Here is a 22894-nt window from a genome sequence, read left to right on the forward strand (position 1 = left end):
ACCCACAATCTGGGGTGTTTTTCTCAAAAATATAAATTGACACCATTAGCTGTTTTGAGGGGATGCAGTGGGGCTGCTGAAAGATATTAATTAGTTCCACTTTATTCAATTCTCAAACGCTCAGAAGAAAAAAAGAAATCGATGTGACAAATCAAGTGTCAAATTCTGAAGCCAAATGAGGGAGTTTAAAAGACAAATGCACTTTAATGGAAGCGTACCACAAAATCGCCATCTCAACGAATCAAGGCACATGGCTCAACTTTCTTTAGAGTGGTCAGGACTCAACGGCATCTGGGAATGCCTGACTGTGGATAAACCAGCTCCAGCACAACTTTGGGTGGCGCCAAAGCGCAAGAAATCAGGAAGTGGGAGAGAACTGGCAGTGATCATCGATTTATCCTCCCCGAGAATTGTTTTGTGCCTTTGGCAGTCTCCACATCGCGCTAGTAGATTATGTGTGAATCTTAACAGCGGGTGGTTGGACTTGCAACATGCCGGGAATGGTGATCAGGTCACATCGCTGAGGACTGCGCCCATCTCCCCCACTTTTTCTTCGCTTTGGAAAACGCTGACATTTGTGTGCAGGGCTCCCTGTGTTGGTGAAATAAACATGGGCAACTTTGTCATCAGCTCGAGAGAAAGTGAGCCAGATAAAGTGGGGAGATCATGGACCTAGTCTGTGGTCACCCAAGCTCCGATCCCCTCGCTTTGAAGATTAGAGAGAGTTAACAACGTCTCAAGGACAAAAACAGGATTAGGCATTGTGCAGTCTAACCTATTTCTTATCACTCCCACATCGTGTCCTCTGAATATTTGCGCAATGACCTTTGATACATTTGGAATACAGCGGTTGCGCCCATGAGGTAAGGAAATCATTTTGGACCATCTTTAGTTTTCTTAAAGATGTCTGGATTAATTATGTGAAGTTGACCCAGCGAGCAAAATTCACTCGGAATACTTAATTCATCTTTGGATATCTGTGTCTTCCATTAGAGCCTTTACGCGCAGGTGCAATTTCATCCTGTTTTGACTTATAGGCTACTATGAATAAGACAAAGAGTTAGTGATGGTTTGTCTCTTATAGTGCACACCGCACAACTTTATCAAGAAAAGCTTAACGCGTCAGGACTCTCAATCATTGTGTGATCACGCTCTCGGCGCGCACGAGGGTTAATGTAATTTAGTTCGGTAATAGATGAGGGATGCGTGATTTTCATTATTGTATGTTTACTGACACTGAAGCTCTCATGAAATACCTCAACCGTTCCTGATTTGGGCACCAAACATCGAGAGATTTCTCCTACACTCAAAAAAATTGGGTCGTGCTTTTATATTTAGCCCCCGCCCCACCACAAATTCACCCCAGAAGAATTTAAGGAAAACATTAGGGGGAAAAAAAAGAACATAAAAAAAGGCGTTCATGCTTTGTCAACAGAGGTTGTGCCTCAACCGTGTACACAGAGAGCTTACACCATATAGATGCCTTGTACTGTTTACAGCTGTATAGCACTAAAGCTATAGTTATTTATTTATTCTAGAACTTCATTACATGAATTCAAACCCCCCTCCATATTCATGATGATCATGCTATTTTAAGTTTTAGAGCTCCCAAAGCACACATTTATGGACTCAGTGTGACACAAGACATTATTTGTGTCACACTGAGTCCATATATATTTTTCTGGCCAGATTCAGATAGTGCTACTTACTGTGAGCATCAAGAAGAGTCACATGGTCCCATTGTCCAGTATTTGAAGGATGCAGTTCCTCTCGTCTTGTTTCCTCGTCTCTTTTCTCCTTTCTGTTATGTCACCTTTGGTGTGCTACAGTTTCCGCAAGCTGAAGGTCTGGATAATGCTTTAGAAGTGTCCTAGGGATATTTTGAAATAGTTACTTCAGGATGTCTTTATCAGTCTAGTGCTGGGCTTGAGCTATCCAGAAGCAAACATTTAGGAAATGAGAGATGAAGAGTAACGTGGTTTTGGCCAGCTTGACTCAATTGATATTCTGCCTGTGTCCTGCTCCATAGGCAGCCCATTGTCATGGCTCACTCAGTGGAATAGCATCTGATGATTGAGGTGTTTGGAAAAGGGTTGATGCCAGCTTGAAAAAGAAACTAAAGGTTAATTTATTGACGTTCATAAATATGTCCCCACAGCAAAGGTTAAAGATACAGTGTGTGTGTTTGCATACCATTTGAGAGTTGCATGCAGATGCCCCCAAATAACGGAAAAGGAATAGAAAATCTCTCTATCATTCATCAAGTTCTAGCTGGTGTAATCTGTATTTTTTATGACATGCGCTTGATTGCAGGTGTCTTTGTCAATTGAATTCATACTCCTTTACCTTCTTAAAACCACAAGTAGTCATCTGTTTCATTTATGTAACCAAACCAGACAAACTAAAATCCCTCACAGCTCTTTGAGTTTATTTGCCCCATGTGGCACAAAAACAAGACTCAAAGCAAGAAAGATGGATTTCAGCTTTCAAAGGGTTCAGTCTCTCTGACGTCAGGAGCAACAGTGCCACTCTGTGTGGCCACGCAGCCACAATTCACGGCCAGCCAAGCAGAGAAATTTATCTGTCATGGCTGCGTGAAATTGCAATGGTCTGCAGTATTCTGACCAGGGCCGGTGAGAAATACAGATCCTCCATTGCTTTTGGAAATAAAGAAGTAACAGAGAGGAGTTCTCCTTAAGAAAGAAGTAAGAACTGATGGCTATGGGTGCTCTGTGCCAGGTAGAAATGATCAAGACTGTAAGCAAATAAGCAGAAAAGAACAACAACATGTCAAAACATCTGCAGAATAAACTAATAAAGGCAGACTTTGAAGAGTGCCTGAGGTCAACAACTTAAGTGTAACATGGTGAGAGTTTTTCACTCTCAGCTCAATATTGATCTTTTTTCCCACACTATTAAACCATTGCGCCTGCTAAATTTGCTGAACACTTGCTGTAAAAGTCATTGTTAATTCATTTGCAACTTCAGGGAAATCTACACAAAACAAGACCCTCCAAATGTCATCAAAGCTGACTAAAGTGTCTGTATTTGTATATTCATATTGTCACTATAAGTGTCTGACAACATTAAAATGAAGTTGAATTAACTAATGTTCATTCTCACATCTGTCATATGTTTACCGTCTTACCTCATCCTTTCTATAATTTCTATTATCTTCTGCAAACTCTCCAACAAATGGTGATGCCTCTTAAATTCAAAGGCCACATCCAAATAGTTATAAAAAAAGAAAAAAGAAAATGAATATTAGGTTCTGACACATGGGCTCACACACACCAATTCTAATCAGTCAGACCTTATTAGAATTTGAAGTGACTTATCGCCTAAACCTCACACAACACGCTGAGCAAACAGCAGAGACACTGAAAAGGATGATGCAACCGATTCCAGAAGAGGCGATGCACAAACAAAAATGTCCGTCTTCGTTGGCATCCTCTCCATAATGTTGACAGACACTTATCGCAGTCTGAGGCTATCAGTTGGAAATAAGAGCACTTTTTATTTGTGTGCTTTATCGCCCCAATTATTTTTACCCTGTGAAGAATTTTTTGTTTCTATCAAAATCTCACACTAGAATGTAGGGTGATTCAGATCTGGTAAAAAAAAAGACCTGAAACTTAATTTTGCTGTGAAGATGCAGGATATAGAACTCTCCTTGGTGTCACCTGATGTAAATGGCCCTGTTGTAAGCAAACAGGCAAAGGTCTCCTTTGATTAATTTCTCTATATTTACAACTGTAAAATACCTTGATCCTCGTGTGCTTTCCAGTGATGAAAGAATTAGTCTTTGGTGTTCATGAAAAATGACTCAACACCACAAACTGTCTCTTTTTGACAGAAGCAAGCTGTTTAACCGTGTAATGTTCTCAAACCAATAGAAACATGTTTAATTGTAAGAATCAATGTTTTTTGTCGTTTTTGTTTGTTTCTTTTTACGACAAATCCGCAAGATGTCCCTTCATACTAAAACAAAGAGCTCCAGATGTACTGACTCAAAGCAGATAATACAATTCACAATTAGATTGATTTAAAACTTCTGAAGAGTTTATGAAAAATTCAGGTTTACGGGAGGCCTAATTCTTCTTTTTTATTTTGGATGCCCCCATGGGGTGTTGTGACCTTACAATGGAGAGAACAACATTTCATCAGCTCAGGCTTAATATGTTGTAAATTTATAACCGAGAGCTTGTAGCTGCATTAGGTCATTGCAGAGCTTGACGAAACCTCTTGGCCGGCAGCTGTATTTGAAATCTGTGTCCAGGTCTCCACTGAAGCATGAAGGGAGAGAATGATTGCATACACAACACAGACTATTTCAAAGTGGCAACGCCAGTAGTCTAAATTAATGGAAAGGGAACTTGATTTGAATATGAAAAGTCATGCACAGAAATGCGTTGCACGTGTATTCTGCCTTAATTGAAGGTTTTGGGAAACAATTCATTGGAATTGCTGCGAATCGCATTGTTATTTAGAATTGAGAACAAATAGCTCTCATTGTATCCTGAAGCACAGGGAGGTAACCTAAAAAAAGGATCAGACTGGATGGTGATGGACAATTTTCCCTTCAGGCCTTGTGCTTTTACACTCTTACAACAACAGTAGCTTTGACAGGAAGCAGTGTCTTGTGGACAGAAGGAAGCTTTAGGTGTTAGGTATATTTAGGAGTTCTAAGCATTTGACTGGATTCACTGCTTTCTTCAGAATGCAACGACAAAATTAATTACCCCTCTCTGTCCTTAAGAAGTGTAATGGTGACCAGAGTAAAAGAAGTTGGTTCTGCTTAGCTCCCCTGTGTGCATGTTCTGAAACTTTGCGAGTGCCTGCCATGGGCAACCTTTCTTCCATTAAACACTCATCTGATGTGTCTGTGAGTAATAAAGAAGCTGCGTAGTAGTTCCTACTCTTTGCTGAATTGGCCATTGTACTAACAGTGTTATTGCAATGCAGACTTGCCAATAACATCTACTGCAGAAGCTCAAATTGGATGGTTACTATGCTGCTGATATCAGTGTCTTCACCCTTTGATTCAGCAATCAAAGGGTAAAGACATTTTCCTTTTACTTGCCTCTCGATTGAAGTCCATCTAATGAGCAAAATCCAACTGGGGAAACAGAATAAGTTACCAGTAATTAATTGAATTAACTAACTACTTAATGGTAATACTAGCTACATTTAGAGGAGACTGATGCTCCAAGAAACCTTTCTTCTTTTCTTAAGTAATTTTTGTCATTTTGCATAAATATTTGTGTCCAAATGTTTGCTGCCTGGAATTATATTAACATGAATCAATATTTGTGGGATCTCCAGAATTAATTTTTCTTTGCAAAATGCCAATAGAAAGAAGGGATGGGAAGTTCCATGCTCTGGTATTAGCTTTACTAAACAGCAGCCATGTCATTTGTAGGTGTGGGCAGAAAACACTGTGGTCATGTTTTAATTTCACACTCCAGTAAGACAGTTTATCACACACACTGTGGCTGTATATGTTCTGTATCTCAAACAAGCGGGTTGGCTGTATAAGCCCTCTGTGGCTCTGCTGTTGCATGTTTTTTTGTGATTAAAGCAGTTTTAACTAGATCACTCTTCCAAAGCTTAAGGTTAAGATTTTCAGTTTTCAAACTACAGGAGCATACATTTTGTCACGCTGGAAATTTAACTGTCAAAGGCACAGTGTAATTTTGATTGACACGTTTTGAATATGTTTGGTCTATTTTCAAGCCTCCACTTTTTTTTTTTTTTTGGGACATTTAGATTTTTGGAAACGCGGTGTAAACACAAAATTAACATGATGTATAATCATAGAATAAAGTACCTATGACAAATTTGCTGGCAGACACACTGTTGGTCCTAAATGTAATTTCCTGTTAGCTCTGTTTGATCTCCTCCAATTCTTGAATAAGGTATCTGGCTCAGTCTTCAGTACAGTAACCTTATTATAGCTAAATTTGTATTTGTCCTGTTGGTGCTGGGTTTAGAGCAGTTTTGTTACAGAAAAGAGAACATAAGTCCTTTTTCATGGGAGGTACTGATTTAAAAAAAAAAAAAAAAACATACTAATGTTTTTGTCACTATACACAAACGCACAAGTACAAGTGCACACACATGCAGCTGCTTTTGACCGGTTTAGCAGCCTTTGGTACTTCTATTGAATATATGAATCTGCTCATTGAGATACATTAAGCTCAAGGAAACATTCATCGAATGCTTGTGCTGACACTTTAAGCACTGATGATGTAGATTTGTACTTAAAAATCCTTCCTTGGAGAGCTCAGTACAGTCCAAATGTCATAATGAGGCTCTAATGAAATGAATAAATTCAAGACAACACCAGTCGTCCAGTCTTGACATGAAGTATTTGTACTACCTTAAAACCAGGCCCCCAATGCATGCATGGCAGTTCACCTCCCATTTTCTGTAAGGTCTGGTGCCTGTTTTGGATGAAGACTGGAAAAAAAATCTCACGCTGCGGTAGCGTGAGATTTCATTACAGGGTGGCATGGCAGGTGGTCATACTCAACCATAGATAACCTAAAGCTGAGAGGTACTTTCCCACCCCAGTGCATGTTATGTTATTGCTAAAAAATAATCACACATCTCGCTCAAGGTAGCATTACAAGTAGTTGAGGAGTAATTTATGGCCTTGTGCCGGGTTGACCCGCTTAACAGGCTCAGCTGCATAATTTAAAAAGCTCTGATTCTGGTCCCAACTTCATATTTGACATCCCATAACATGTAGCCAGTTGTCAATATTACAAGGGTAGAAGGAGGATACATTTTCCTTGAGTACAGCGAGACAGTTTCATAATAAAACCAAATTAAACTAATCAGAAGATTTGTTTTTTAGTATTCAGTGATGACATTGAGGAAATTGGCCAAGAATATTGAGATGACTTCAGTGTTTTTCCTCCATAATGCATTGATAAATGCAATGAGACCTTACATTTATGCCACTTTTTCAACTCTGTTGAATTGTCTGCCACGGTCGTTAAAAGTGAGCCTTTGTTTGTATTTGCCTTCCAGAGTTTTAACCGAACAGTCAAAGCGTGGTCTTGTCTTTTGATTTGACTGTTGCCCCTCCACCCAGATGGAATCAACAAAAACCTGCCCTGCATATAAAACATCCAGTTAAGGTCAGCAGAGAGCAGAGAGAACATTTATACCCCTGAAGTGCTTTGAAAAACTTGTGAAAAAATGAGCAGTGCGTGATCACTGCATTGCCACAGCACTAGTTCACACCACCAACAACACAACAACAGAATGATGAAACAAATATAGATTAATTTAAGTGTACATATTTAAAAAATACATGAATCTGATATCAGGTGTCAGGCTGATAAGCTATGTTTAAACCGTATAGACAAATCATGAGTGAAATAGAGTGGAGCAGTTCCATATAAAGATTTTGTTTATTTCGAGAGGAGGATGTCAAACTGTATTCTAAAGCAGCCATTGAAGGTTTCTGAGGACTACAACCTGAAGACGATGTCATTTAGGTGTTAGAAATGGCTTGATATTGGGAACAGGTAGATGGAGAGCTGCAGTGATGCAGGTCTCAGGGTTATGCAATGTTGGATTTGATATCAGTATTAGCGCTATAGAATACATGTAGACACAAATTCACTTTTTTTTTTTTACAACTGTAAAACTGCATGGGCAAAGAAAGAGTCCGTTGCATTTTGGTGTGAACTGGGGTAAAGTTGATGAAAATAGCTAAATACTTTATTGTCCTTGCCTGTGGATGCATTCTCTAAGTGCCGTTGCTTTAGTCACACAACTGCTTTTGTGTTATTCGTCAAAGCTAAAGTATCTAACACAAGCATATTCTCACACTCAACTTGACACATACTGGTACTTAGGAAGTGTCCATGGGACATTAAATTTTGATGCACTCAAGTCCCTTTAATGTCCATTGAGGGTTCTGATCAAAATCTGGATCTCGCCGGCTGATGACTTTTGAGGAAAGAAATTGCGTTTTTGAACTAATGTTTGGGAATAGTGAAGGCTACCAAAGTCACATTTGAAGCCTATCACTTCGGTCCACCAAGGTCTAAAAATGTGTTATAGTGATCTGTTCAGATTCGCAGCTTGCGCAGCTGTCACTGTCGAGTTAGAAGCCGGCTTCACACATGAACTGCTGTGGTGTCAGTAGCATGGAACAGCACCCACTGTTATATCAACCCCCAGTCTCACAGAGTAGAAAGCCAGAGGACAGACTTTATTTTTGAGGATGATGCTCAAGCAACAGTTTGTAAAAACCTTTTTTGTCTGTGCCAGCCGCTTACTGTTTTGCTTTTTTTTTTTTTTACACCAATCTGGGCCTACCTTGATTCAGGACAATACTTAACTCATGTCAAGGTAATGCCTTAAAAAAAGAGATCAGTACCAACTCACAATAGCCAAACTGCAGAAAAATGTATTTTCTATATACATTTTGTAATAGAAAATGTAATGTAATGTAATGTGTAAAATTTTCTATATGATTCTTTGGCTTTTAGGAAAATCAGCATGTTAGCATAACAGTTGGATAATTTACGCTCTTTTAATTTTGCCAACTTGCACACTGTAGATTATATTTACAGGTCACGGCTTGAATGACCTCAGAGAAAACTGTGTTATCTCGTCAGGAATGCCACCTCCGATAGTCATCTGTCACGTATCGGTATCTTTTTATCGGTTTAGTGTGTGGTAGGCTGATAGGATGAGCTCCTGTGCTCTCTCATACACGATAATGTACTTTGGCAGTGAATTAAAGTAATTTTATGCTCAGATTAAGGTCCTCTCGGTAGCGCAAAGCTGTACCGCCAATCTCAAAAGGGACATAGCACGTGGAAGCAGCCTCGTTAAGAGCAGTTTCTCTGAAGAGGTTGCCAAAATATTGCGCAGACATTGCATTTAGACCTCAGCAAATTGTGGCAACTTTTGAAAAAGAAGTGCATAATATGTCTCTTAACAATTAAAAAGTCTAACACAGGAGGTTGGAAGGGTGGTGGAAGAAGAAGTTAAAGGCTTCCAATCAGTAAACCTGGTTTCCAGTTTCATGACTGAATTGACTGTAGTTTTATTTTGTTTTAGTTTAACATATTTCATATTCCTCTGCTGGCTAATTATGTTTAGGTTAAGGTTAGGTTAAATAGGTTTGTTCGTTAAGACAAACAATACTGTTTGGTTTGAAATATGCCCACACGTTGGATAGTACCTCCTGCACAAAGCCTGTTTCTCTTCCATTTTCTGGGTCACCATTGTGACACGTCCCGTTGCCACTTGTGTGTTGAAAACTGCCAAAAAAGGGGTTGTGACCAAGCGTCTGTATGTGATCAGTTGGGAATGAGAATGGGTTGTTTTTCTGAGCAGCAAGTTATATCTGCCGCTTCACACATATATGAAAATAAGGAAAAATTCAAAACCTCAGCGACACATGGAAACAGAAATATGTTTTCAGACTGTCTGTGTGCGGGTGAGTGACAGTTACATTTCGCTAAAAATTGGTGAGTGAATGTCAGTGTAGTAGATGCTATGCTTGTGTTTTGCAAAAACTTAATTATCAAGCGTGACGGCTGTCAGAGGTTTCTGAGAAAAAGAAAACGCTTTCTTTTTACAGCCTTGATACTGAAAGTAGACTGTTTTTAGCTGTTTGAACAAATTATTTGTCCTATCATTCTTTTTTTTTTAGAGGGGGTAGTCTCATAAGATCACAGCTGGAAAGGCTCAGTATGTTTCTCTGCATGAAAACAATATCCAGCTGGGAGCTGGATGCAGCAAAGGACTTCTTAGCACACGTTTTAACTCAAGTTTAACTTAATTAAACATTTTAAAGTCATCACAGGATTTTTATCTCTTTGATTGTGGGCACTCAAAACCACACGCATTTTGTCTTTTCGTTGATTATGTTGGGAAAATATACAAAAGTATCTCTTTAAGTGTAAGAGTTGAGCTTCACTTCAAAAGACGGCAAACATCCTTGTGCACACATTTGTCCACTGGAGTGTAAAAGTATGTTGCACTTTACTAGAAGAGGCAAATTCATCACAGTGACTAAATTATGTTTCTGTTATGCAAATATTCACAATGTCTAGGAGAGATTAAATGTATAAAACACATTAGGCATGAATCTGTTGTTGCCCTACTCTGCTCTAAGTACATATTTTCACTTTTGGTGGACAATGAATAAACCTTCTTCATTTCAGGAAACTCCACTGGAAGCCCATTTCCTGTAGCCTCATTAGTTTCTTAAATTATAGACCCTTTTTCAGAATGAAAATAGGGCTTTTGACTATTATTAGATGTTCTACCAGGTGCTGTAACAAAGTCGAAGACTGAATATCATTCAGTGTTTCTGTGACTGGTGAGGCAAAAAATAATAAACCCATTCATCAAAAAGAAAAAACGGGAGATTACTGTTTTGACATCTGCTGATAATCAGGTCAAATGAAGCAGAGCTTGACTTAATTGAAAATGGTCTGGGGCCTCATTTGTTAGTCAAATTGAGTAAGGTGCGTCAGTTGCTTTGCATAAACTGGTCACCCTCAAGACGTGATGGGGAAACATCCGGCTCTCTCCCCTGATTCAAAAGCTGATAACTTAACAATATTAGGTTTTCAAGAATCCCTTCATTTTTCATGATGTTTATTAACACATATTTGGGATTGTGATTTTTTAAATCAGATTTTGCACCGCAAAAGTTTGCGATTCTAAAAAAAAAAAAAACACTGAAAGGTCACTGGTCATTGTCCTGTTTTTTAATCAGTGAGGCTGAATACATCAAGTTTGTATGGTTTGTTGCACAAATTGTGGACTTGAGATAAAATGTGAGGTTCCAGTCTACAATGAGAATATTAGTGATTACATATCTGAGTAAACTGACAAAACGGTGAGCATTCTTGAAAAAAAAACATGTATGCCTGACAGATAGTTAATCTCAATTATAATCCATGATTCCTTCCCTTCTTTTCGTGTATTAGTGTTAAGACTCGTGTATACTTCGCAGCAGTGTGTCGCAGTGAGCTTGTCGCAGACACGACGCAGTTATTTTTGATTTATGCCTTGAAGCGCTGTATGCGCTATGTTAATCCCACGCCACAACGCAAGAGGGACAATCACGAACAAGCTAGGATTGTGGGTGTTACGGTTACGGAGGTCATTCAACAACAATGGCGACTGGACGAATGCGCACTTTGATTGAGATGCAGCTGATCGATCTAGAAATAGAAGAAATATTGCTACTACTGGAGCTGGCAGAGAGGCGAAAGAATCGTAACGGTTAGCGTCAGCCGGTTAGCAAACCGGAAATACGCATAGTGTAGAGCGGATGTAGAGTTGACCAATCAGAGGCCTCCTTTCTCTCCTCCCTGCGGCGATGTCTGCGGCACTGTCTGCGGTGAGTTACAATTTTGAGGAGGTGCACCGGAGTGTCTGCGTAGTGTCTGCGTAGTGTCTGCGTAGTGTCTGCGTAGTGTCTGCGTAGTGTCTGCGTAGTGTCTGCGTAGTGTCTGCGTTAACTGCGACACACACGCAGACGACCTGGTTTCCGAGTATAAATCAGGCTTTAGTATTCATTATTATTCAAAAGAGACATGCCCAGCAGTCAAGGTGCTGATCATTAACTGTCCTGAGGAGTTATCTTGCAGGAGCCTGTTGTTGCATCAGAAACGTTTGTTGCGATTGAAATAGAATACACTGGTACACTGGACATCAGAATAGCGATCTTTCATTATCTTTTTTCATTATTCCAAGAAATAAAAAGACACTTAGTTCAATCAGAGATGAAGATTTGTTTGGTTCCTGTTTTGGTCATAGAAAGCACCTCAATAGGCTCCTGCAAAGCTTGTGGTTCAGGCAAAAGATGCACCTAGGAAAGGAGTACCTCATTGCAATTTTCTGTCCTTGATATAACTGTGTGGTCTTTAGTTCATGGTGCTTTTCCTTTATTTTGACATTTTATATAAAATATTTAATTATTCCAGGAGACGAGAACACTGTTTGAACATGACAGGTTTAAGGGAATGAGGAGGGATGGGCCTTTAATGAAGTGGATAAGGTTTGGGAAAATGAACACCAGAAAAAAAGCGTGAATTATTCTCTGTGTTTGATGTTAATGTGAGAGCCTCAATTAAATTGAAAAATAAAAGTCCTAATCTTCCTGCACTTAGCTCAATGAAAATCCATTTTCTCTACAATCTTCTCATGCCATTGACATCAGCGCCTCTGTTTTGTTTCACACTCCAGAGGATGAGAAATTTGTTGTTTTTCCTCTTTATGGGATATGCCACTCTTGTTAGACATAAAGTGTGAAAATGCACATGGTCCAGGCCCATTACTTCCCCAGTGAGGGGTGGTATATTCAATACAGAAAATGACTTTTTGGTCCAGTGAAAAAAGTGATTATTTTTTTTTTTTTCAAATATGACTGGATAAACACTTTTTCTTGCCACTGGGATGAGAGATGCCGCTTGCAATGATTGTTTCAGTCATTTCACAAAAGGAAAAGCAAAATATGAACTTATTTGTATGAACAAGAACCGCACAACAATCAGATTTGCAGCTTTGCTTGATAAATGTTTATAACTAGCATTATGCACCATTATTCAGGGACCATATTTTCCAGAAAGCAAACATTGTACAATACATTTTGAAGAGTATGTACATTTTAAATGAATAATATGTGCCCCACCCTGAAGTGAAACCGTGCCCCTACTGAAGATATTTAAAATGATATCAAGTCCCTTAGTTAAATGGACATTACAGTAAAAGTTTATTGACAACCACACTTCCAAAAAGGATAGGATGCTGTGTAAAATGTAAATGATGACATAATAAAATCATTTGCAAATCTTATAAACCGAATTTATAGCTCATCTTAAATTTGATGGTAGCCCTTCCAGATGTGGAACTAGCAACTTAAACATCTGGAAGGGCACCATTAATGTTCAAAGGTATGTACGATTTTTAGAGTAACATACTCATGCCATCAGATACAGGCCTCTGTGTGCTGAATGCAATTTTACATTGAAGGGTATTATTATTATTCGGCTTTTATTTATATTTTTAGTAGTATCTGGGTTTTTTTCTTTCTTTTTCTTTTTTTTTTCAAATTCTGGCTCAGGCAGTTGTCTGAGACCTCATGATTAATATGAAAGAATTACCTCATTATGTTGATAGAGCAGTCTACTAGCCAAAAAACATTTTGTGAGTGGATGATAAAGAGAGACGGAACATGCTCACTGTACTTCAGATTAACCTTATTAAATGTAATTAAAGTGAAGTAGGGTTGCAATTTAAAATATTCTGTGAGCTTTAGACTGGTATTCTTTTTCTATTGGATCTAGGTATTGGATAGGTATTAATTATTTATCCATAGCAATAGTATCCTACCAGATTAAAAATAGGCTGTTCTTACTATATTTTATCTGAGGAGACATCCATTAAAAAGGACATCAAATCAAATCTGTTGCTAGAGTATGCCCTGCTCTTGTCTAATACTTCGCCTCCTGAACCTCCCTTGTGGTTTCTCCTGCCAGGTCTGATAAAACCCACACTGGTGGGCTATTTATATACCTAAACGTCCATTTCGATCTGAAGGCTAAGAGCTTGCACAATCATCGTTCTATCGACATCCACAGCAAGATGCCTTTTGGAAATTTTCTCGAGTTTGACAGAGCATTTATTCAGCAAGCAGGCCTGAGGAGCAAATGGCCGAGTAACCTTGCATCCCACTGCAAAAGTTTCCACTTTCAGAACAGTGTTTGAATGTCTTGCAGGTTCAATGCCAAGTTCACAACTAGTTACGTTTCCTCTACTCGTAATTGCTTGACAATGTTGCCTTCTAAGAAGTTGATCATTTCGCTCAACCTTGTTAGTCTACGCATAACTATACTCGCAGTATATTAGGATGTTTTTTCACTAAATTATTGCTAAGCTGGTTGTCAGTGTTTTTTAAATAGATTTTTAGAAATAAGGCTTTGTTGGGATGGCCTGTATTGCTTTATGTAGATCTGGAAAGAAGCTGCTGGACAGGGTCCTAGCTGACGTGGTGAGAAAAAGTTTCTAGAGTCAGTGCGTTCCTAGTGCTCATTGGCTGCCAACCTGCATGCCCTAAGCCAGTGGTTCCCAAACTGGGGTACGCGTACCCCTAGTGGTACGCGGCGCACGGGGAGTTTTTTTTATTTTATTTTTTATTATTTATTAAGGCGTCACACTTTTATGGAGGACTGTTTATGAAGGGGACTCCAGTTTTGTGATGAATGTTACATGAGTTAGGCCTGTTAATGTATTCTTAAAAAGAGAGAGAAATGAATAGAAATGTTACTTGTTTAAGTTAGATAACAAAGGAAGATTATTTTGATTTAGTTTCTATGCTATTTTGGTTAATTATTTATATTTCAAGAAAATGTTTTTTATTCTTATGTTGAATTCAACTGAGGTTAAAAAAAAGAGAGAGAAAGCCTGAGAATTTTATGTTCAAGTTAAGGATACTAAATAAAATGATTTTCATGTAATAACCACTGTGTTGCTCTACTTTTGGAGAATCATCGCACGTGTTGTATGTGTGAGGGGGTACTCGTGGTGTGACAAGAAGGCTCAGGGGGTACTCAGGCCAAAAAAGTTTGGGAACCACTGCCCTAAGCCAAAACCCCAAGTGATTGTATACAGACTTTAACAAAGTCAATCAAGGGCCACATAGGCTGGTAACTCCATATTTTACAGAAGAAATTGGACAGTTTAAAGCCAGTGTCTTGTGTTTAGTTTCATTCTTTAGCGAGAAAAATGTTCCTTTTGATTACCTGAGTAATAACCTTCTGTCTTTGCCACAAAAGAGCTTTATCAAATCAAGGGCTCAGTTTAATATGCTGACTTTGCCTCCTAATTTGTTCGCCTGTCTGCCAATCTTTTTTTCCAACTACTTCACACATAGTGTGGTCCCTCCATAATCCACGATGAAAATAAGCATTTTTCAACATAGTGAAGTAATTTCAGACCTGAGAAAAACAAAAGGAGTTCGCACACATATTGGAAATTATCACATGAATGGAGGGGGATGCAATTCTTACATTTGGTTAGATGAAACCCAAAAAAATGCTCAAGGGGTATTTGGCGGGTGGAGCTTGAGTGATACGAGAGTAGAGATATAAAAAAGATGAGCATTGGAACCCAGAAATAAAAGGAGAAAAAAAACAACATTACTATTTATTTATAGAAACTAGGAAAAACTGTTTGGTTATCATTCTCTGGAGGGATGACGCCCCCAAACCGTAATCAGATTTGACAAAGAGTTCAGTTATTTTCATCCAAGACTGTTTATAGATTGTAAAGGCCTGCAAGGCACTTTAATTAGGGTTGCCATGCACATACAGACTGGATTCAAACTGGTCAAGAAAAACACCTGAATGCTTCGCCACAGACAGGCGATAAATCGGCTACTTTGTGCTGTAGGGGGCCTTTTGCTGGCATGCTGGCATGGCATAGCTAACTTCAGTATTAGGTTGACGTCGATCTTGATCTTAACCATATTCTACACCTGTTGGAGATCTTGGACTGACGTGTTAGGCAGCGTTCTACGCCACCATATTCCAATGTCAAAAAAGAGACCTGCTACTTAAAGAATCCTTTAGTGAGTTTCGTGATAAGCTTACATAACAGGAAAGGTGAAAGTCCCATCCCTTCCCAGAAAACCCAATCAAAGTATCCAGCCACTCATGCTGTTACACTGAAGCAAATAATTTGTGTCCTGCAGATAACACACAGGCTTTAATGTTGTGGACAAAAGATATGTACAATATGCCATATAACCAAGAGAGGTGAGCATCTGGTAATGACCGCTGTGTCATTAAATCGTGATGATTCATGGTAGACACAGAATATCAAACCTTATTTTTGGTTAAGCAACGTTGTTGCTTCATGTAGGCTTGCAGACTGACGAACAAACATCAGTGTAGTTCCATATGACATTGGGGGCGTGACCTCTTTTTTTCAACCACCTTCCATTTGAACTGAAATACCTTTAGTTTAAATTGATTTTTGTCCCCCATCTTGTATCTATGAAATGTTTTCAGTTCTTTTCACTACTCTTTGTAATTGGTTTCAAAAGTCACTGTGAGAGCTTTTCAGCTGGATGCAAAATAATTTCACTTGTGAGAGGTTTGCAGTCTGTGATCAATGAAAACATTTGACTAGCATGTGTAAAAGCCTTTTCATAGGTTTCATTTGATCCTTTCATATGTATATGTGTGGTGGTATTTTTTTTCTCCTGTTGTACATTTGAAAGCATTTCACTTGTATATGTGTGCTTTTCAGTATACTATGTGCTCAAGTTCTCTTTCACACTTGTGGATAAGAACAAAAGAGTACAAATAGCCACGATAATTCAAAATGATGTCACCTCATAATAACTATCTTGTTCCATTGTTGTTTCATTGTTGTCAGGCTTTATTAATGAATTTCTAAATGTGAAGAAAGGGAAGGATTTCTTTTTGGCACTCTGCAGGTTTATGTGTAGCCATACGCATCTTGTCTTCCAAACAAATTACCTGTTTACTTGACTAAATGGAGCATATCAACTCCTGCAAATAAAAAGTAAATCATTCATCTCTCATCACTTTCTTCAGTTAAAAATACTACACAATTTGTCTCCCTGGATCAAGCTTTTTTCAGGATTGCTGTAGGCTTGAGTCCTCAGAGAATATCGATAGCCTACTCCATTACAAATATATTGTACTGCACATGTGTCAGAGACACAATTTATTCTTTGTGCCTTTACATTTACAGCTTTTGTGTCTTAACTTATTGTTCATTATGATGGATTATGCAGCAAAATTGGACATGTCACCGAGGCTTTTAGATGTTTTCCTTTGTGACCTTAAGACAAAACAGTAGAACACAGGGCTAGAGAAATTGCTGTGGTCTATTTATGTTTATAGTATTTCTGTAATCGATTTGAACCTGGATAACTTCTGAAAAGGTTGGCAGTTCCCTGCGGTTTTCTTATAAATTCTCAAGCTCAGACAATTTACATGAAACTTGTAAGTAAAATTTTACACGCGGCAGTGGTCAAATGCATCAAATACAAAGTGTAGTGCAACAGTGTATGCCATGCCCTATTCTGCTGCACGAACAGCTAATGACTGTCTGTGTTTTCTAGTAGCAGGTAAGTCTGAGGTTTCATTTTGGAGTAAAAAAACACTGCAATAATTACTGCTAATATGGTTACTGTCACGCAAGTGATAATGTTGGTCCCATCTATATTCAAAGTTCCTTGTTATCCTTTTCAAATGGTTCATCGTGTAATTCAAATCATCATTCATCTGCTTTTATTATTATGCCAAGTGTGAGGCAATGCTTACAGTGAGCATTTCACCTGATGATATAAAAGCACTACTGTGTTTCAAACCCACATCTGTGTCTCAAGCAACAGTAATTTGTTGCAACAGAAGGGATTTTATGAACAAGCACAAACTAAACACTTGGAACAAACAACAGCAATAATAGTATAACTCTTGACTACGAATAAATCATTTTGATTATTCACCTTCCAGTCGGTACATGCTTTGAACTGAAATGTAGATGTGCAAAGTGGGGACAAAAGTAAAGATCTCTACATTCATCTTTACATTTGTATGAGAAATTCCTAGTTGTACTCATCACAGCTGCTGTTAGAGCTTTTCTTTCAACTTCATTTCATTAACTCCCAGCAGCCATCCAAGGGGAACAGGACACATATGATGATAAATCTATTTTCTCTGATTTTAGAAGTGTCACGAAGTCCCTTTATACATGATAACCCACAGCGCTTGCCTATCTTATGCAAAGACATAAGGCTGCAGCAAAGTAATGGCAAATAGGCCACACATATCTCATTTTACAACATTTTCCAAAATGATGTGACTGTTTCTGATGTAAGATGGGGTAGGATTAAAACTTAAAGAGCATTGCATTGATCTTTCATCAACATATTTCTTTTTGATTAATTCCATTATAATTTTATTGTTGTTGCTATGTGTTCACATCATCTTGGCTCAGCTGTTTCAGCATGACAGCACTAGTATTTCATCTTTCAAGACAGTTGAATTCTTGCGAGAATATTGAGTTCATGACCATTAGGAAATTCATCTTGCTTGGCTTTGCTATGCATTAAAGATTAAAACAAATTTGCTCAGATTAACCAATACACTGGCAGCTACAGAAAGTGTTTAGGTGTGACAACAGTTAGAAGTGCGGGCTCCGAGAAAGGTTAGCGTAAATGGTGCATTAGTGTCAGTTTTCATAATTGAAGGAAATTTCTTCACAGGAAAAAGAGCAATGACACTGAAGACTTTCCTTTATTGAAAGGTTTTTGCACTTCCCCATTTTACTTTGGAAGGAGTTTATGATAGCAACTGGTTCTGCTGGTTGCAGTTTGTGGAGTTAATTGTTTGAAGTTGGCTCAATATGGGTACTGAGAGACACATGGTTCATCCAGTCATTTGCAAAACATTTCTCTGAAGACCTTCTTACAGACAGTTTTAATAGGTTTAATTGAATCAGCATTGTGATTGTCAAAGAGTGCTTTCATTAACCAACTTGCTCTCTGAGCACTCTTGTCAGACACAAAAAAGGCAACACAAAAACAAGGTCACGGGAGTACGGCCACCTGTAAGAACTAGGTTATTGCTGTCAAAGAGAAGGTGGCATTGAACATTCCAAGCCTTTGTAAGAACAGTATATAATGTTAACATGCTCTATTCACATCATCAGAAACTACATATATAAATAATGCAGAGATTTGATTCCTTGAACCTTTGTTGACACGTGGCTTGATGCAATCTTAAAGACAGCTAGTGAAATCTTAAGCTTAAAATGCCATCACTGATCATCAATCTGCTGAGAAAAAAATGTTAAAGTCTATGGTTTCAATTACCGGTAGTCTTTTTACTTAGTCTTTGTAGTTTAATGGCACATGCTATAATTCACAGAACTTATAAAATAAATATATCTTTGATCTCCGTGTCTTCACTCAATCACTAAGTTTGTCCAATTTTTTTTTTTGGCAGTTTGAGAATGGCTTTTTCTCTTTCTCTTTCTCTTTCTCTTTCTCTTTCTCTTTCTCTTTCTCTTTCTCTCTCTATTTCAGTGACTTTTACTGCCCATTAAAGCACATCACCCGGGACACATGTTGATAGGGAGGTATATTTCAGTATAATGGCTACCACCACAGGTCCAAGGCTGTAAGACTGTCACATGCTGAATGAAATCATAAAGGGGAGCTGCTTTTAGCACCCGGGGTGCTGATGAAGGATCTCATGAGGCACTTGATTGTTGTATCTTTGTACTAGGCTGTATTTCTAAAAGCACATTTACTTAAAATTTTGAGTTCGTAAACCTTGGAATTTATGGGTTTCTTGTTCCATAGCGAGAGGTAACCCAAATAAGACTGTTACCATGGTAACTGATTCTGCAAAACTAACCTGCTCATTGGCAGGTTGTCCAAGGCTAACTTCTCTCTAACTTCTCCCCTCCTGCTGAGTGTGAAGCAGCTGTCACACTATTTGATTGATTTATATCAAAGCACAAATTGGAAAGCATTAATTTGCAGAATCTGATGTAATTAAAAACCGGCATCCTTGTTAGATATATGATTTCAACTTAAACATTTTCAGTATTGTAGAACCCCTGCAGTAATGTTCCCGTTCTGTGAGTGTTGACCGTGATGCACTGAATGTGACTGGAGTTGAATAGGTGTCGCTCAGACGGCCTGTGAAGGTGTGAACTGAGAGAGATCGGAGAGTCTGACAGTAACCACTCTTGTTCCTTCAAAAAAGCGACTGTTTGCAGAATAACTCCTCGTCCATCCTTTCAACACGTCCTGTCGGACATTACAGCATGTTACCCATGGTAACACTGTAATCAGTTTTTTTTTTCGCCAAACAGATATTACAAACTATATTAACATTACAAAAACAGGCAACTTCTACATCCTCCAGCGCTCAGGGGTTACACAAGGCCTTCGCCGCAATGACACTGTTAAAATTACATGAACAAATGTTGAATAAAATTATAACACACACTGGGTTACTAAATGACTTTGGGAGGATGGAGCACATCAAACACTATTGTTACACACTAAGGCACTGTGTTGCACAAGTGTGTCTGAATTTTATGGAATTATAGATGAAGAGAAAATATTTTTATTAAAAACGTTATTGTAAAAGTGTGATGTCATGACATCAGGACAGGATCTGACGATATAGATTACACTACATTTACCATTCTATTCAACCTTATCCATCTGTATAGATAGACATTATGCATACATAGATATCAAGTGTACATACTGCTGTAGGTGACTTTTGTTCAGTGTCTTGGGGAGTCGCTTTTTTTTTTTTTTTTTTACTTATCCCAAGGAGTGTCTTCTAGGAGTTCCTTAACCTACATTGTGATGTTCATATAGGAATTACTCACAGGCTCTGTATTTACACATTGGCATAGTGGCACATAGCTTTACAACACCATTCATTGATTTTTTTTAAATATTTCTTTCATCATCCACACATGAGCTTAGTGCTTATCTCAGAGGGAACACACTCATAGTTGATTAAGATCAGCTGTTCTGGTTCATAAAAAACAGAGTTTGCCATTTCAGGGTTTATCAACTCAGAGCTCATTTCTGAGCTTGGCTCATAACATAAATGTGTTTTGAAGTTGGATATTAAATTTACTCTTAGACACACTTTTCTGTAATTGCAATACATCAGAAAATAGCTTTATTAAATTTAGTCATGCAAAATAAACAAGTTGAGACTGATTTTAATGTCTTTCTTTTATATTATTTCAGTTGTTTTGTATTTAATAATTATTGGTGAATATTGCTGACTGTTTAACCCCTCTGCTTTAAATGTTATGAAGGCACCAGCCAGTTTGTAACTATGTTCGCTGTAGTCCAGGTGAAGTTCACTTTTTGTATTGCAAAGAAGAACAAATATCCAACTGCATTAACTTAACCTTTATTTTTGTCTTGTATTGCATTTTTTCCTGTAAGAAGAGTCTTTGTATTTTTCAAGTTTAATAATGTTAATGTAGGTAATCAATACTCGGGTTGATAGATGTTTGGGTTTAAGACGCTTGACACTTTCTTTTTCAGCTCATGAAAAAGAAACCATTGTATTACAATTAATATTATAATCAGGGTAAAGCCAACATTTAAATGTTGATATTGGCCTTCATGATGTAAGTGCACAACGGTCACATTAGTTGTAATACCAGAGTACTGGTAGAATGTTTCCGTAAGACTGAATCCATGAACCAATGCCCTGCTTAATGCATTGTATCTTTATAGTGGGGTATATGGACATAGAGCACACCAGGCTTGCGTTTGTAGATGCTTATGGCTCATGTTTGTGACTCTGAAATCGTTCCGGGCTCCTAAGGCTATGAGCAATGCAGTACACTGTAATTACAATCAACAGTTTAAAGAGACATTGAAGATGACATTCAACTTTGCTGTAGAGGAGTTCTCTCCGACTGAAAATATAATGCACACAAAAAACCCTTGTCCATCAGTCAGGTTCCTATAGTAAATCATGACAGACTTTAAGAGAGTGATTCAGATTTCACAAAGTTGGTCTAGATTGTACCACTTGCTTTAGTACAGCAACAGCTATAAGGCATGCATAAGAAGGCACAGCAATGCATAGATTGCATAAGTAATATTGTTGCTCATGTTCTTTGTTGGAAAAAAAAGAGATAAAAAGTTCATAATTCTTTCTTTGTGTCTGATAAGCCAAAGGTTTTACTGAGTGTGACCTGTTTATATTTCTTTGTTGCTTTGTTGTTTAAGAGGATTGATCCTTTTAATCTTGGTTTCTGAGAGCAAGGTATTAAAGTTCCTTGAAACTAATTATCTTGAATGTAACATAAGATATTAGATTATTTTCCTGTCTTTTCCTTTAAACATTTTATTCATGTAAATGGATTTGTAAACCTGAGGATGAATTTGAATTGGAGTTTATTTTTTTCTTGATTATCCTTCTTTCACCTTAGCAGCTCTGTCTTCATTATCAAAACTGAAGTTCAAATTACACATCACCACAACTTTAACAACAATAACTTTAACTCCATGACAGCGGTTCTGACTTTATCCACCCTAGCAACCTATGTCTGGGTGGTTGGAATGGTATTAACAGGTACTTTCAGACCACAGGAACATTTTCATGCATAGTTCTAGAACTATTGGAGAAATAATCTTTTTATGTCTGCACCTTGTTAGGATCTTTATCAGCTGCTATCTACTTGAGTAGCGAATCTCCTGCTACGAGAGGAATCATTCTGGGAGGTTAAATGATAAGCGCTGTAGCTTTTTCAGACTTTTTTCTTAATCTTACTGTCTTGTAGTTGTATTTTAGGAAAGACCAGAGGGGTTGTCAGTCACAGCTGCTCAGCAGTAGGATCAGTTTGGCCAGCCATTTTGTATACAATGACACAAAAACCACTTTCAAATGTGCACTGTAGTCCTGAAATATTTTAGAGAGGTCCCTAAGTGGTCGCATGTGACAGCGTAAATGTTCACATCATTTGATCCCGAGGTTTCTACCGAGATTGTTCTCCCATCCCCCTCGTAAAATCTCCAGATTATCAGCGGGTGAGAGAGCACTTTCTGCTGACCTGTATACTACTTTTCACTCACTGTTATGGATAAATAACAAATACATGCAGTTTTGATATAAAATAAGGAGCCTTGTTGTAAAGAAAACACATGTATTTTCGCTGACTCTCTTCATCAAATGTCGCCTTCTGTGCACTGCGGACTGCCCGCGCCCTTTCCACCAATCTCCGGCTGTGTGAGCATATCTTGAGCAGAAAGCCTCCCGTTGTGAAGCACATTTGAACAGCAACTGTAGAAAAAGCTCAGAGC

The 22894-nt window shown here is 38.2% G+C and overlaps 1 protein-coding gene across 1 annotated transcript in view; it reads left to right on the forward strand.

The window, feature by feature from the left end:
• Positions 1-513: 513 nt before the first annotated feature.
• Positions 514-22894, forward strand: part of LOC142394780 (protocadherin-15-like) — a 211494-nt gene continuing 189113 nt past the window's right edge. The window contains exon 1 of the mRNA XM_075478392.1: positions 514-863. The gene's annotated coding sequence lies outside the window, so the exon portion shown is untranslated. The remainder of the gene's footprint in view (positions 864-22894) is intronic.

This window comes from Odontesthes bonariensis, chromosome 2 (assembly GCF_027942865.1).
Source record: "Odontesthes bonariensis isolate fOdoBon6 chromosome 2, fOdoBon6.hap1, whole genome shotgun sequence".
Classification (NCBI taxonomy): Eukaryota; Metazoa; Chordata; class Actinopteri; order Atheriniformes; family Atherinopsidae; genus Odontesthes; species Odontesthes bonariensis.